At 33.2% G+C, this 16,645-nt stretch overlaps 1 protein-coding gene across 3 annotated transcripts in view; it reads left to right on the top strand.

Annotated features, from left to right (window-relative positions):
• The first annotated feature begins 7,997 nt into the window (after nt 1-7,997).
• Nucleotides 7,998-16,645, top strand: part of LOC143252443 (piwi-like protein 1) — a 50,652-nt gene continuing 42,004 nt past the window's right edge. Inside the window, exon 1 of one of the 3 annotated variants that reach the window (XM_076504548.1) lies at nt 7,998-8,073. The gene's annotated coding sequence lies outside the window, so the exon portion shown is untranslated. Of the gene's footprint in view, nt 8,188-16,140; nt 16,163-16,645 lie in introns of those variants that run through there. The other 2 variants (XM_076504547.1, XM_076504549.1) reach the window with 2 other exon arrangements.

Raw genomic sequence — 16,645 nt, 5'->3', positions numbered from 1 at the left:
ATTAACATTTATTCACCACTTTCTTAAGCATTGATTCTATAATATTAGTAACAATAGGGCCTGTTTGTAGTCTAATACATGAATGTAATGTGTAAGGCTTAGCTAAAACTACTTGGTAAATTTAATTAGCTTTTGGGTAATCTCATTGTCATAAAACTTCCTAATTACACTAACTTGCTATTGTATCACTGAATGTATTTAAAAAATAAAGAACAAATCGACATGAATGTTGAGCATTCAGCATAAACACATAGTTAGCCTAAGAACAATCAGGTGATAGTTTTGTTGCAAAGCGATAATGTATAATGTTGAGTATTACTAAAAAAGCAAGAATACACAAGAATGCTCGTTTTTGGTGTTTTCACTGCTTAGCTCTAATGCTGCTAAAACAGTGACGAACAAACTCCAGCATGATTTTTTTATTTTTAAATTTCGCGCACAGCTACTCGAGGGCCACCCTCGTAGCCGTACCTAATTTAGCAGTGTAAGACTAGAGGGAAAGCAGCTATTCATCACCGCCAACTCCTGAGCTACTCTTTTACCAAAGAATAGTGGGATTGACTGTCACATAACGCCTTTTTCAATATGTTTTTGGAATTTTATTTCACACTATGGATTTTAATTAATAATATCAATCAATAAAATTGATTTTTAACGATATTTTAACAATATCATTCAGTAACATAACTTATTTACTGCGAATTATAACAGCCTTTTCAGCGCTTGTTTCAGTGACGACCACGTGACAAGAACATTAATTACATTAGCTTTATATTTTCAGGACTCGCATAGGTATACAAAATATATTTCTTTAAGGTTTCCAAAGGGTTCGCATCCCTCAAATTACGTGTCGCACGCCTTAACCAATTTAGCCATGCCGAGCAGAGTTTGAAGAATAAAGCACAGTAAAATCACCTTTCAGAAGTTGTACACGAATGAGGAAAATCATGTGCATGAAGAATATACTTCTATTATTTCAAGTTGTGGACTTTCTTAAGAATTAGTAACGCCCGTGGGGGAGTTATAAAGTGATAGTCAATCCCACTATTCGTTAGTAAAAGAGTTAGTAGTAGGTGGTGATGACTAGCTGCCTTTTTTCTAGCCTTACACAGCTAAATTATGGACGGCTAGTACAGATAGCCCTCGTATAGCATTTCGCGAAATTCAGTACAAACCAACGAAGAAACATTTCACTTGACGTGAATACTAGCTAGCTGTATTCTTCACACGAGTTTTTTCTCGATGGCAATATTAAATGTCCTCGTAGAAATACTAACGTCCGAAGTTAGTTCACTGAAATTTGTAGTGTGCTACATCTATAAACGTTCCTCGTCAAATATCTGTAGTTTTCTGATTAATAAGCGTTTATCATAATTATAGCTTCCGAGGCATATAATATACTGATTGTAAAGACCAATATTTTGTTACGGACTCCTCGCGTCTAGCGACAGCTATCTTTTATACTCATCAGGCGAGGTTTCGAAAATTAACTGAACAACAGTATTTGAAGATAGGTAAGTGCTTTCGTATTACATATTGATTCTTACACTCAAGAATCTTCTATAAAGTGAGGGAAGAGGCGGAACTTGCGCAATAAACATTTAACAACATATATTACACACATTTCTAAAGATATATTAAAACTGAAGAAAACATACATATTTGACTAATATTAAATCCGTTACAGTGGCAGCAATGCATGAATGCGTTATACCGCAAATAATCGACGAACCAGTGAAAAGGCAGAACTTGCTATAAAGATCAACCCCCTTCGCACTGATAAGTTCTCAGGCGAAATGCATCTAATTCTTCCAATCATAAACCCTAAGTTATAACGATTTTTTTCAACAATCAGTCAAGCTGATGTTAAGGAACACATACAAACAAATATATCACTCACTGAAACGTAAAACCAGTAACAATAAAAGTTTGTTACTGTTAATAAACAGTACACACATATGGATTGCTGTTATATTTATTAGTAATCTTTAGGAAATGTTTGAGTAATATGTTATTCTTGATTTCACAACAGTATTATCTGAAGTATCAATTCTGTGAACTTAAATAATTTTAAATTGTTATATAGTTGTCTATGATAAATATACCTCACATACAAATTAATATTCAGTGAAGCCGAAATCTAGTTTTACAACTGCATTTTAATTTTTAGCCAAGTATACAAAAATAAATGAAGTAAAAATAAAAATTCACTTATTTTTGATGTTTAGATCATAGAATGATCCATTGTTTCTAGACTGACACGTATTCAAAACATTTCATGTGAAGGAAGTAAGCATACAATACACTGAGTATGGAAAGTATTACCTGGTAAGCCATCGTGTAACGGTTTGCTACGTTATTAAAAATTAAACAAAGCGTTTGTCCCCAGTTCCTTCTTAGCAGTATTCAGAGGTACCACTTATAAATTTTAGGGTGCTCTTACAATAATAATTACTAATTTTATACATTTTGTATATAATTTTGTGTGGAAAAAATGCCAACTCACCGCGATTTGTAATACCGATCATTTTACATGTTACTCGAACACTCTCACCCCTACGACTATGTTGTAATTGGAATGTTCCATTCTTGACACAGAAGATCAAGTAATATGAAGCGACGTACGAGTACGTTGTATCTCTGAGCTGCTGGTACGGATAATAACAGTTCTTGATAAGGAGAGAACGACGTTTCGACCCTCCAAAGGGCACTCAACTCGTAATCTGAGGGTCGCGGGTTCGAATCTCCGTCACACCAAATATGCCTGCCCTTTCAGCCGTGGGGGCGTTATAAAGTGACGATCAATCCCACTATTCGTTAGTAAAGGAGTAGCCCAAGAGTTGGCGGTGAGTAGTGATGACTAGCTGCCTTTCCTCTAGTCTTACCCTGCTAAATTAGGGACGGGTAATGCAGATAACCCTCGTGTAGCTTTGCCCGAAATTCAAAACAAACCAAATCAAATCTTCTATAAATAAATCGATCAGTTTAAATATTTCTTCGCCTGTTGTTTGAGTAGGTAAATTAGCATGTCTTCTTCAAAACTAGATTCGTGAATATGGCGAACAAACACAAGCAACAACGCATAACCTGCGACATCTATTGATTCATTCATCTGAAACGAAAAAGTTAGACAAGTTTTTACTTGCTTTATTAACTCCATTACGCAATTTGCTGACATGTCCTTGATAATTCGAGAAATCGAGCTGTCAGAAAGGGGCACAGAGTTAATATTTTTATGAAATTTCTCATCAATCATGCACTCTCCCAAATCTTTTGTGCATGGTTTTATCAAATCTTCTGCAATTGTATGAGCTTCGCCTGCTTTTGCAATACGGTAACTAACACGATATGAAGCAATAAGAGCACCTTTGTTGTCCTCATGGACAAACAAACGAAATGTAGCTTTCCTCGCATTTAATTGCAAACACTTTCTTTTGAAATACTCGAAAGCTGGATTTTTTAATTGGGAGCGTTTGGTTTCTGGATGCCGTTTTAACTTTGCTGGATGCAAACTGCTGTTACTCAACACTGTTCCACATTCAACACACAACCCACTTGGTCCATCTTCATTACCTGTCCATGTAAAACTATATTCAATAAAACTTTCATCACACTTTATTTTCTCCTCGTTTCAGTACTTCTTGCATCATCCTACGTTAAAGTGTTTGTACACGATAATAACCCCGATGAATTCGTATTAGGCCTAGGCCTAGGAAGATTTTTCCTCGTATCTGCTGTATTACTGATATTCAGCCACTTATCTATTATAAGGATGACAGATAATTACTAATTTGTCTAAAAACGTTTTCCTGTATCTTTGGCACTTCAAAAGTATTTTCACGGACACAAAATACTTTTTAATGAAAATTTGTTCAAGCACATAAGTTTAATCATCACACAATGACGTGCTGACCTAAGATCAGTGTTGCCATAAAGAAGTCAGAAATAAAGATTTATGAAAAAAAGGCTAGGCCGCTAGAATAATATATTTTTGTAAAAGAAAATGGTGACATATTATTTTTACATTTTTTTGGTTTTAAAAGAAATTTTTAATCCAAATAACAACATATTAAGCGTCTAAATCTCGAAGAAAATGAGACATTACGTCATGCGGCATACGACGTCACAGAGCTTATTGGTACAAAGTGTGTCTAATTAAACTACAACGAATCTAACCTAACCTGACAATTATAATTGTTATAAATGTAATTATACTTCATATAAATATACTTTAAAATTGTTACTGCATCTAATTGTATCACAATGTTTCAAATTTTGACAAGTTTCAGCTATGACCTCATGCTTCATTTAGTTTGAGATTTTAGCCGTTAATTCAGACTTGGCTTTTATAAGACAGTTGGCATCCCTATCCAGGGTTGACCGATGTTTCATACGAAAATTTCAAAGCTATCTTGCATCTCCAATGATGCATGCGATCTGTAGATGATGCCATATGAAACATGGAACAGCATGCGATCTGTAGATGATGCCATATGAAACATGGAACAGGATAACTTATTCTTTGGCCTATGTCTGTTACGATCATTGCTGTGTCATCCGTGACTACAGGACTTTCTTGGACTATTCTAGTTATTGCTACCTTATCATGTTGCAAAACTAATAGCTTTTAAACTTAAGTAACTTATGGAATTTTATTGATTTCGAAATAGCAAAGAGTCTCTTACTATCATCGTCTGCTGTGGTGGTTCAGTTATCTTGGCAACAAATTAAAATTAGCGTACCAGAAATTCACTTATTTAAGAAATCTCGCCTGTAAACAATAAACTTATCTGTTCTGTTAGAATTTTTGTTACTACTTCAAAGTACGGATTTATCATGTTTGTTAAGAAGTTACAATCTCTTGAAAACATAACTATTTATGTTTTGTTTCTCACGTGGCTTTCCTTCTATTTCACTGTCTTTCTTAAACACTGTTAACTCCCATTTTAACTCTTTTTAACATTTATACTGCTTTTGTGAATTTGTTTTGTTTTGGAATTACTGCAATAAAATCCGTTACGTTGGTTGTTATTGTTAAGCACGAAGTTACACAATGTACTCTCTGTGCTGTACCAATAGTGCTTACCATCGGTAAGAGAACCAGATATTTAACTTAGTAAGTCTGCAAACTTGTTGCTGAGCAACTGGAGGCGGGGTAATAAGTGTAATATATTCAGTTATATGGTATAGTAGATGATTTTGGTAAGACATAAAAAATAAGAATCTCAAAATCAAGGTTTTCATGAAGCCAATTAATCCTGCTATCTTGCAAACCAGTGGAACAACATTGCAAATTCGAGAATCTAATAAACTGTGATGGAAAAGTCCCATGGAAAACACATCTAACTCAGTTCGAAATAGTTTCAAATAGTGAATAACAAAGTTTTCATCTTGCTACTCATTTGGAATGACTAGCTTTTACAATGTGAAACGAGGAAGTTTATATCTTTTTAATTGGAATATTCTATCTACCTAATAAAAATAAGGAATATAGTATTTAAAGTTTATAAGTCAACTAGTTTATTAACGGGAAGCCTTATAATTTGCTAATCGACGATGGTTCTATTGTTACTTTTACTCTACCCAATCCGGTAGCAGACGTGAAAAATGGTCCACTAAGATGGAGAAAAAAAGATTAAATGATGGGAACAGCAAATAGGCATAAATTTCTAGCAAGAGGAAAATTCGAAGCTGTAGGGAACTTTTCCACTCTCTCAGATGAGAGATTCGTATTAATGAAGACGACCTAAGAAGATTGAAATGTTGTTTTCTACCTCATTTTAATAAAAGTTTTAATACCCATACCATTCGTCTTATTTGTTTGTTTTTTAAATTTCGCGCAAAGTTACACTAGGGCTATCTGCGCTAGTTGTCCCTAATTCAGCAGTGTAAGACTAGAGGAAAGGCAGCTAGTAATCACCACTTACCGCCAACTCTTAAACTACTCTTTTACCAACGAATGGAGGGATTGACCGTCATATTTATAAAGCCCACACCAGCCGTCTTGAAATATATTTTTACTTCAAGTGGATGTTTCGTCATCACGAGAGATGCAAATTGTAATAAGGCAAATAAAAGGTGGTTCAACCAAGAGAAGCCCCAGTGATTGTCTTTAAACGAGTGTCGACGAGAGAGGAGCAGATTGCTTAGATCATCAAAGACTTCACCAGAAGCTATTTGACTCGCTAAAGAGCCCAGGATTCATAACGAGACCACTTTTAGAATATCATTAAGTTTGGAGCTATAAATGACCATCTACCTTAACAAGACCGTGAGTGATGGTAAAGTACAAGAAACTTTCTCATACCACAAGCTATGTAAATGAAACAACCAACATATAGTCAGATGTTCCGCTGATGGGGCAGAAAGTTTTAAGAGGGACAAATAAATTAACAACTAAATCGTTAATAAAATTTTCATTAAAATATATGAGATCGAATGTAATAATGTTGAAAAAAGTTTTATTTTTTATTAAATTATACAAAACAAGTTTATTGTATGTATATATATATAAAAATTAAAAATTAGTATGTGATTAGCATGCTTAGGTTTTTCAGTGGACCAGTCTCCCTTGGCTACGCCTCTGATAATTTGTACTAGCTTAAGAAAGGCTCATGTTTTGTAAGGTCTCTCCGTGGATTTAGAATGCTAAAAACTGAATTTTGATATCTGTAATGAGCACAGATAGCCTATTGTGTAGCTTTGTGCTTAATTTCAAATAAACAAACAAATGAACAATCTTTTGAAAGTACTCGGGTTATAGGGTTTTGTATTTTTTATCTTACGATCAATTACAGGATAATTTACACACTATAAACACGAAAAAATGTGTTGTTTATTTATTCGATTATTGCATCATGAGATGTGATGTAATTACAATGTTGGAAATATGGAATCCTAAAGTTTATAGTAATGTTTTTTATCCATATATTGGGATTGGTCAGGCGACTTCCACAGTCCAGGAAGATTACAGAGTTGTTAACTATCTTGTTTTTCTATTGTGATCTATATGTTTCATATTGTTGCTAAAGGGAATTTGGCATGTCTTATTGAAAATCGTGTGATGTCTCGATTTTACGTAACGTGATATGAGCATTCTACGTTTTGAATTGCCAAAACGAACAACAACAACTAAAAACTAAACAAGAAAAATAGTATGACAATATCAAAACAACAGAAACTGTTGACTAGTTAAACGGAAAGAAAATAATTGATTAAAATCGACATTTCTGGGATGGAACGATGAATTACAAAATAAATGTTATTTTTATACATCTTTCACTTTAACTTTGCCTTGGACAAATTAAGAATGTGAAAAAACACAATGTGATATTTATTACACATTTTAAGCCTATTGGTTTCTAAGGTTTTGACATTCAAACTGTTAAATTTAACGTAATATAGTTAACTTGTCGTTAAAGGTATACAAAGGGCTATCTGTGCTGTGCTCAGTACGGCATCGAAACCAGGTGTTTAGCGTTATAAGCTTTGAGAATAATCAGAGATACGTCATATTCCAACGTTTCAGAGAGTCTTTCATTTCCCATTATCCAGCCCAATTAACAAAGTTGTGGTATTGAACAAAAGGCTTGTTGTATTGATTTGTGACAAAAGATTGGTCTGAAATGCTACTTTAACAAGCCCGTAATTTTGGATTCGCAATGGACAAATTAAGAGGAGAATGAAAGTTAAAAATTTTGTAGCTAAGATGAATTTTGTCATAAATTATATACCTCCTGATAAACAATAATTTGTGAAATGTGCAAAAACCTTAAGTCTTTATTTTCTCATTAGACAGTTGTTTATCTTGAATTAAAATTTATTTTAGGTTATTTCAATTATTTATATGTGTTTGCATGAATGAACATTTTTCGTTTGTTCGATTAATTAAATAAAGATAATAATATAAATATTACATTAAAATGTTTTTAGCGTTTCAACGCGTATTAAATAAAACTGTATTTTAAGTTTCGAAATACGTTAACCACTCATGAGCCGTGATCTTATGTTTGATGCATTTTCACATGCGGTAGATTTAGATGGAAGAATGTTATGAACGTGATTAAGAATGTAGTAAGAATAAAATAGTTTTATGATTTATAAACGAAGTGCCTAAATGATAACTTAGATAATTTATAACGAAGTGTATTGTTTGAAAAGTGGTAAACTGTAAAGGAACTAATTAAGGTAAATTATTTTGAACAAATATTGTAAATTGGAAAACTAGTTGTACTCCCGTTACTTTCGTACTTAGCCTGACTTGTTCATTATATAGTCAAATCTTTTATTTTTACTATTTTTGTTATTGAAGAGTTAAGTTGACCCCGGTCTTGTAAAAGTGTAGAGGCATATCTTTTATGGTGATAAAGCCAGTTGGCTATTCCTGAAAATTAAAATGGATATTGTATTTGGAAAGTTACGGTAAGTGAAATGTGGTAATCACTTTTGCTGGGATGAGACGGTTTAAATACACAGTTACTGTCTTTAAATGACCGTGTATGATGAAACTGTTCAAATATACGGTAACTGGCTTTAAGTGACGATGTGTGTACCCAGTCCTGTTCAGTGCTTTAAATCATCCTGTAGGATGAAACTGTTCAAATATACAGTTACTGTCTTTAAATGACTCAATGAGACGAGACTGTTCAAATGTACAGCTGCTGGCTTTAAATGACTCAATGAGACGAGACTGTTCAAATGTACAGCTGCTGGCTTTAGATGACCACGTGAGAGGAAACTGTTCAAATATATAGATACTGGCTGTAAATGACCCTGTTGGATGAAACTGTTCAAATATATAGTTACTGGCTTTAAATGACTCTGTGAGATGAGACTGTTCAAATACACAATTACTGGCTGTAAATGACTGTGAAACGAGACTGTTCAAATACACAATTACTGGCTGTAAATGACTGTGAAACGAGACTGTTCAAATACACAGTTACTGGCTGTAAATGACTGTGAAACGAGACTGTTCAAATACACAGTTACTGGCTGTAAATGACTGTGAAACGAGACTGTTCAAATACACAGTTACTCGCTGTAAATGACTGTGAAACGAGACTGTTCAAATACACAGTTACTCGCTGTAAATGATTGTAAAACGAGACTGTTCAAATACACAGTTACTCGCTGTAAATGATTGTAAAACAAGACTATTCAAATACACAGTTACTGGCTGTAAATGATTGTAAAACAAGACAATTCAAATACACAGTTACTGGCTGTAAATGACTCTGTGAGATGAGACTGTTCAAATTCACAGTTACTGGCTTTAAATGACCATGTGTACACCAAGTCCTGTTCAGTGCTGTGGTTTTGATCATGTAGTTGTTTAGATGTGTCAGGTGTTGTGAGTGTAAGAAATAACAAACACATACTGTTATTGAATATACAAAATGTGTTGGTTGTGGAGGAACTCATATTTCCTTAGTGCCATTTCGTTCTAAAACTAGGGAATTTCAACATTTTCAGGCAGACATTCACGCTTAGAAACACTTGTTATTGCAGAATTCGTCATCTTTAGTAGGCACTTTTAGTGAATTGTTAAAATCATCCTCCATCTTACTTAGTGTTATCCTTTATGTTTGACTAAATGTCCCTTCCCACCAGTGTGTTTTACATTATTTTGCGACTGAGGTTTATAATGTGACCATCTTTACATAAACTAACTACTTTTTTTATTTATAGCCTTCACAGCTTTCTTGTTGATAGGGTAAATTGTTGCTTTTAGGTCTGTATTAGCTCTTCTTGCATTTAAATTATGATTGATTTGTAAAAGTTTTTAAGTATAATTCTTTGGATTTCCAAGACACGATTTGTTGCATCTTTTTAATGGTCACCAGTTAGAGGTTTTTAGAAGAATGCTTATGTGTGAGAGTAGAGCCTGGAGTTACTGATCAGTTAAATGTCTTTCTCATTAATTTTTCTGCTAAAAATGTGTTCAGTTTTTGTTAGATGTCCTTTAATGCTAAAAACAAACATATTTGGGTTTTGTACAATAACTATAAGGAGGTGGCATCCTCTTTTGGCCATGCTAAAAACAATTCATTACATTCTGGGAGTTGTAGACATGCTACACAACTTCAATGAATGATTTATCTCTGCATTACTTCAGTATTTCAAGGTGGTTACACTCATGAGAACATGATGTCTTGATATTCACAATGTTTGGGATGATATGAATACTGATAGTGATTTAGAGGCAGAAATGTTCAACAAAAATGATAATTTTTGTAGCACTGAATCAGACTTCAGTGAGAATGGGGTGAGTAGCAGTGATGAAGATGAGTAACCTAGCAAAGAAGCCAGCAGGGATGATGATAGTATTCCACTTGATGAACGGGCTCCTGATAGAGAATGTGCCTGTAGAAGGGGTAGGGGTAGAAACGTAAATAAAGATTGAGGTGATTTTGAACAGGGCTGGAGTGAAAATATTGTACAGCCAAAATGCCTCTGGTACCACTTGCCTACTTGTGCAACTCTATGATGATGCTGACCTTGTTGAGTACGTGTTTTATTTTAATGGATGATTTCATGGATGTTCTTATTTGAGAAACCAACCTCTATGCTTTACAGTTTCTCAGAGATACACTACTGAAGGCAAAATTCTGAGCTCATTCCTGGAAAGATGTCACCGTCTAAGAAATGTGGAAACTTCTTGGACTTGTTTTCTTTATTGGTGTAATATATAAACCTCAACTGAACGTTTATTGGTCTACAGATGCCATGCTAGCCATACCATTTTTCAATAATGTCATGCCAGGAGATAGAATCTATATGATTGCTCACTTTCTTCATTTCAAGAATAATTATGCATGACACAACCAATGTGATGATAAACTACATGCTGTACGTGCCTCAAGAGCAGTTGTCATTGGATGAGGGGATGTTGAAATGGAGGGGAAGGCTCATGTAGAGTTTAACCTTTAGAAACCAGACAAATATGCTTTGAATGGTTATATACTTTGTGAATCAGGTTTAAGGTATATTTTGAACTATGGTCTTTGCTGTGGCACAGGACACTCTGTGATTAATAAAATGTACGAGAATGTTTTTTATACCTTTGTATGGTCAGAATTACAAGGTGTAAAAAACTTTTACAGTAAGGTACCAATACCTAATCATGTGCTTGTAAACCAGACAAAAACTTGTGGAACTGGAGTCAACCATCTAATTCCCACCATCTTTTAAACTAGGAGGTACTATGAATAAGGGTGAGGTTACATGCCTACAGAAGGACACTTTACTACTGATGTGGATGGATTAGGGTTTAGTAAAGATATCTGGCATGCATAACTTCTCACTTGTTGATTGATAGCAGAAAGAACGACAAAGATGGTTACCCAAAAATGAAATTGAACTTTATTATCCACTACAACACAAACATGTATCAGGGGTTTATTACTGTGATCAGATGACAAAATACTATTCCTGCAAAAACAGACAAACTCAAAGTAGACTACAAATTGTTTCATCTGATGAATTTGTTGTTATGCAACTGTCAAGTGCTCTGTAAGAAACAGCAGGAGCATTAGAAGGCATTATTTGATGAGCTGCATAAAAATCAGTATATGAGCTTGGTACACTGCATTGGTAAAATATTCAAAAATTGTAAAGAAGCCGACTGACTAAGCCAGGTTTTATGTGCCAGAAAACTGGAAAAAGGACCAATTGTGGATTTTGTAACTACTAGAATTCCTCTCCATCAAGACGTGCCTCAAAATGTACCATTCCAAGAAAATTTTCTTGTTATAGAGACCTAATAAGGAATAAATGGCACATAATTTGAAGTGGGAAAAAAAACTTTTATAGCTTTATTTCATTATGTCTTCAAGTTTGGAGATTTGTGATAAAATATTATTACATAGGGGTTAGTTATGCAAAACAACCTTAGTAGGAAAACTGCTAACTGTTTATGTTCAATTAACCTATTCTTAAATTTGATGGTTAAAAAAAAAGACACTAAAAATTGTTTTGGTTTGAATACATATGGCAAGCAGAGCACAGACTGTCCTTTTTATAACTTTATGTGCGATAAATATTATGGCAGTTTTCTGATTGCATGGATGTTTGAAATAATAAACTAATAATTGAAAATAACATGTTCAAGTAGTTACTTGTGTATTGTTAATTGATTCAGTCATAATATTAGTTGTAAAAGATATTTTGTGACATTGCTCAATTTCATTTTAATTTTTATTAATTATTTTATATGTAACAAAGAGTATTTATTGACATATCTGTCTTCTTTAAATCTTTTTAGCTGTGATTGTATTGGTAAGTAAGGATGTAGAAATGTTTTTTTTAAGTGGGTAAAAAACCAAATTAGTTTTAAAAGTTTAAACCAATAAATGGTTGGTTTGTCATCAAATTTCAATCTGGTCAGATCCAACATTTTCATGATCCTTGCATCAAGTGGGTTAATAAATAATTGATAATTTTATTCAGCTTATAACTACTTAGGATGACCTCTTGATGGCAATTTTCTTGAACCTGTAACTAATAAGGGTAATAATAAGTTGACAGATTTTTTCCATCTTCTAACTATGAAAGATAATACAATGTAACAAAATTTTTACTTTTTCTTGTTCATGGACAGAAAGTGTATTTCTCAATTGCTTGTGCTTAAAGTAAATGGAAAAGACCTATTTTTCTCTTCAGACTTTGCTTTTATGACCTGGGAGCATATAATGAAAATATGATGGGAGTCTGTATTTGGGGACTGATACATGAAAGTGATTTACATTACAGTTGCAAATCTCAAAAAACTACTCACTTCTAAACATTTGTATAACTTTAGTGTAAATACATGTAAATTTTGATTCATATGTTGGGTATTTCAGACCTTGGGTAAATGAAAATGTGCAAATTTGCCCATTTTTACATAGAAAATAGGTTAGTTTCTAAATTTCATTATCCAGGGCACAAAAGCAAAGTTAGAAGGGAATAATGGCCATTTTCTGTACTTTTGCAACATAAGCAATTAAGAAATAACGGATACTATCCAGGAACAAAATTTGTGTTACATAGTGTAATCTGCTAAGTTTTATTTTCTGGTAACTTATTGATTTGATTCCTCTAGTCTTGAAAAGGTGAAAATGTTTTTTTTTTTTACCTTCGTAATTTGTCTACGTAATTTATTTTATCGTCTAAATACTCTGTCACAAAACTGATGAATACCACTGGATGATGTGATATATATTGAGCAGTTAGTGAGCATTGGTTAGGTCTATAACAGAATGTACCCTGAAAGATAAGTATGACACAACCATTTTTAGTGGAATTTAGCTCCAGAGACTGTGGATTGTTTTGAATCCTAGTATCTGTGCAAGTACTCATCATATGATGTTGAGGTCAAGATGAAACTGGAGTGTAATTTAAGTTTTTGTTATTTTTAAAGTACTAAACTGGCTCCTAGCACTCTGAAATTTTATTGACTGTATGAGCTGTTTGTTAGTTTTGTTTGCTGTTTATTAGCTGTCACAGCAAGAAGAAATGTTTAAAAGTCTGAATAGGCTGAAATTACAGGCTTTTCAAGTCATCTTGGTAGATGTCTGTTTCTGACACAGTTTTGTTTATTTCAGTTACATAAATACTATACCCAACATTAGCTCAAAACATTTTACCTTTTTTTTTTTCAATTATCATGAGAATATTAGTTGATGTTCCAAATCATAAGAGATAAGTTATAATGGGGCCAACATGTAATTTCAACTTGGGAGAACATTGACTGATATTTAAACAATACAGAAGAAAGTTGTAAAATTCTTTCAACTTTTTAAAGAACATTTATTAAAATTAAAATGCATTTATTGTCTTTTATTTTTTACAATTCAGGATTAAGGTCTGTCTTGAATGAAGTTGAGGGAATTAGCTGCTACTGCCAATTTCATACAGTAGGCAACTATGAGCCTGACCATGTCAGAGTATGTAACATAACTTGGCATGTTTTGGTCTTGCACACCTATATTTTGGAAGTAAAAAAAAGCTTAACCATCCATGTTTGAGGAAATGTTTACCGCTTAACCCATCCACTGCAGATGTTATATATACCTTTAAGGCAATTATGTACTTTACATTTGTTGTACCATATATGAGATTTATTTTTAAAATGTTTCTGCACAAACTGGTAATGGGTATTCAAGTGTTGAGTCACTCTCCCTCTAGCCAAGCATTGTTACTGAACATTGGGTCAAGCATTTTGTTTTTTCTCATCTGTGCCACTTGCACTGCAAATAAAATTTGATATACAAGAAACCTTCGATGCACAGAAGGGAACCCTCCTGCACACATATTTAACAGTTACAGTGAATAGATTAAACTTGTATAAAATACTGGCTTCCAATATTCTTAGTCTTACTTTTGGTCAGATAACTGTTTTAAATGGATCCATGCTTGTTTTTCAAGTCTTGCATGCATTTTGTAGTCTTCAGAATATGCAAAGGAGGTTATCCTATCAGTTTCTAGATTATCTTATGAATCTCATTAACTGAAAATAAGTTAAAGCTTAACCTATCCCATGGATAGTTTTATCATCCTATCACTTCTTTAGTACTCTTCCTTAAAACTCTTTTCTTAGATAATGGGACAAAAACTATACTAATCCAATTGAGGCCTAACTAGTAATATGTATACAGTGATAATTTTCTTCTGTTATTGATATAAAATGTGATGCAAATAACAAATGCATTTTTTACTTATGGTAAGGCCATGTGTTGGTAGTTGCCAGGATGTAAACTTGGGTTGTCTAGTATGTGGAAGAACTGTTTTCTGTGTTGGTAGTGGTCATGATGTAAACTTGGGTTGTCTAGTATGTGGAAGAACTAGTTTTTTGTGTTGGTAGTGGCCAGGATGTAAACTTGGGTTGTCTGGTGTGTGGAAGAACTGTTTTCTGTGTTGGACAAGATTCGAACTTGGATTGTCTGGTGTATTTTCCAGTCATTTGGGATCTCTTCATTAGGACTTGAATTAACTAAGTATTGGAATGTGTTTAAGAGGAATATCTAGTTTTGCATGCTCTGTGTCCATGCTCTATGCTAGATTGAGTGTGTTATCAGTTGGTTGACTGTGGAAGGATTCTTTTATTTTGTGTATATTCTGTTTTAAAGTATTAGCTATAAGGTGCATTACATTAAGATCAAGTAATGTAATAAAAACTTTATACAATGATACATTTTAAATACAAGAAGTGAATAGCTTTCTAGTTAGTAGAGTGTCATTTATTCATTGATGATTTTAGTTCTGTTCAGTCAGTGATTCAAAAGTTGAAGCATTCAGTTCAGTGTTAGCTAATTGATTGATTTGTAGTGTTAGTGTAAATTTATTTGTATGTTTGTTTGACTACTCAAAATAACGTATTTTGAAAGTGAAAACTATTAAGCTAGGGTCTGGAACTGGTTAAGTAGCCTGTTAACAGATGTTAAAGAAGGAATAAATTAATGTCATTTAGTGAAATCTAGAGTTGGACATAATACTCTAAAAGTTAAATCCAAAAAAGTCTTAATTAGTCCATAAACAGGTTAGTTCTTAAAACATGTAATCAGCAGAAGAGTGTCTTCAGCTCCATTGAAGATTAACTTTGTTCAGAATTGGCCAACACATGTAGTGTTTGTAATTTTTAGTTTAAATATATGTTTGTGCTATATTTATACAGGCTGGTGCTGTGTATTCTCTTGTTGATTGTACGTATATTTTATAGATTTTTACTACATTTTCTGCTGTTCTACAATTTTGACTTGTTATAGACCTCTTGCCTAGTTCATACTTGCCAAACTTTGGTTTTTGTACTGTTTAGGAGTTCAATCCATGTTAGAGTAAATGAAAGTGAGAAATGACTATTGTTTATTGATAGTTTTAATTGTTAGGCAGTCGATAAATTCTAAGCTCATGCGTTGCATTTCAGTTTGCTAATACAAGTTTTGTTAAATTAGTCTAATATATTCAGCCTGTAAGTGTAAAATATGTGATGTTTTCATCAGATGAGTCATTAGCATATTGGATGAAATGTAGTTGTACATTTCTTAAAGGTTTACTTCATTTTATTGTGGAATTTTGTTGTGTTGGAGGATGTGATAAGTCTTTCAGGTGGAATTTTAGAATACCTATTGAATACTGTAGAACTTGTGAATGGAGACTTGTTTCCACCTGTTTCATATCTGAGGTTAGTTACATCATTTTGGGCTTAAAATAAAATAAATAGTATAAATTATAGTAGATGTGTCAACTATGATCTCTGAATAATTGTACTTATATAGGCATGTAAGTGTTAACAACATCAAATATCAGTAGCAATATATTTTAACATTTAAAAGGTACAAAAATAAAAACATCACTTTTATCAAAATTACAATTTTGCTTTAGAACTAGATAATTATAATTTGTTAGATATAAAACAAATTCCTGCTTATGGACTTCCTTTTGTCAGTCAGGGTCTGTAGGTTTTAAAGGTGTGGAATTAGGGAGTGTGTGTGTCTGTTTATCAGTGATGTGTAGATGAGTTCAACATGAAGTAAGAATGTGAATCATGGAAGGTATACAAGAACAATATTTATTTATGCACCAAAACATAGTTACTAACACAAAACAGTTAAGTAAGCTTTGGTGAGCATCAAAATGGAAAGAGAAATAAGTGAAACTTTTGTAA

This window comes from Tachypleus tridentatus, chromosome 6 (assembly GCF_004210375.1).
Source record: "Tachypleus tridentatus isolate NWPU-2018 chromosome 6, ASM421037v1, whole genome shotgun sequence".
NCBI classification, from domain to species: domain Eukaryota; kingdom Metazoa; phylum Arthropoda; class Merostomata; order Xiphosura; family Limulidae; genus Tachypleus; species Tachypleus tridentatus.
This window is presented reverse-complemented; position numbering and strand designations above follow the sequence as displayed.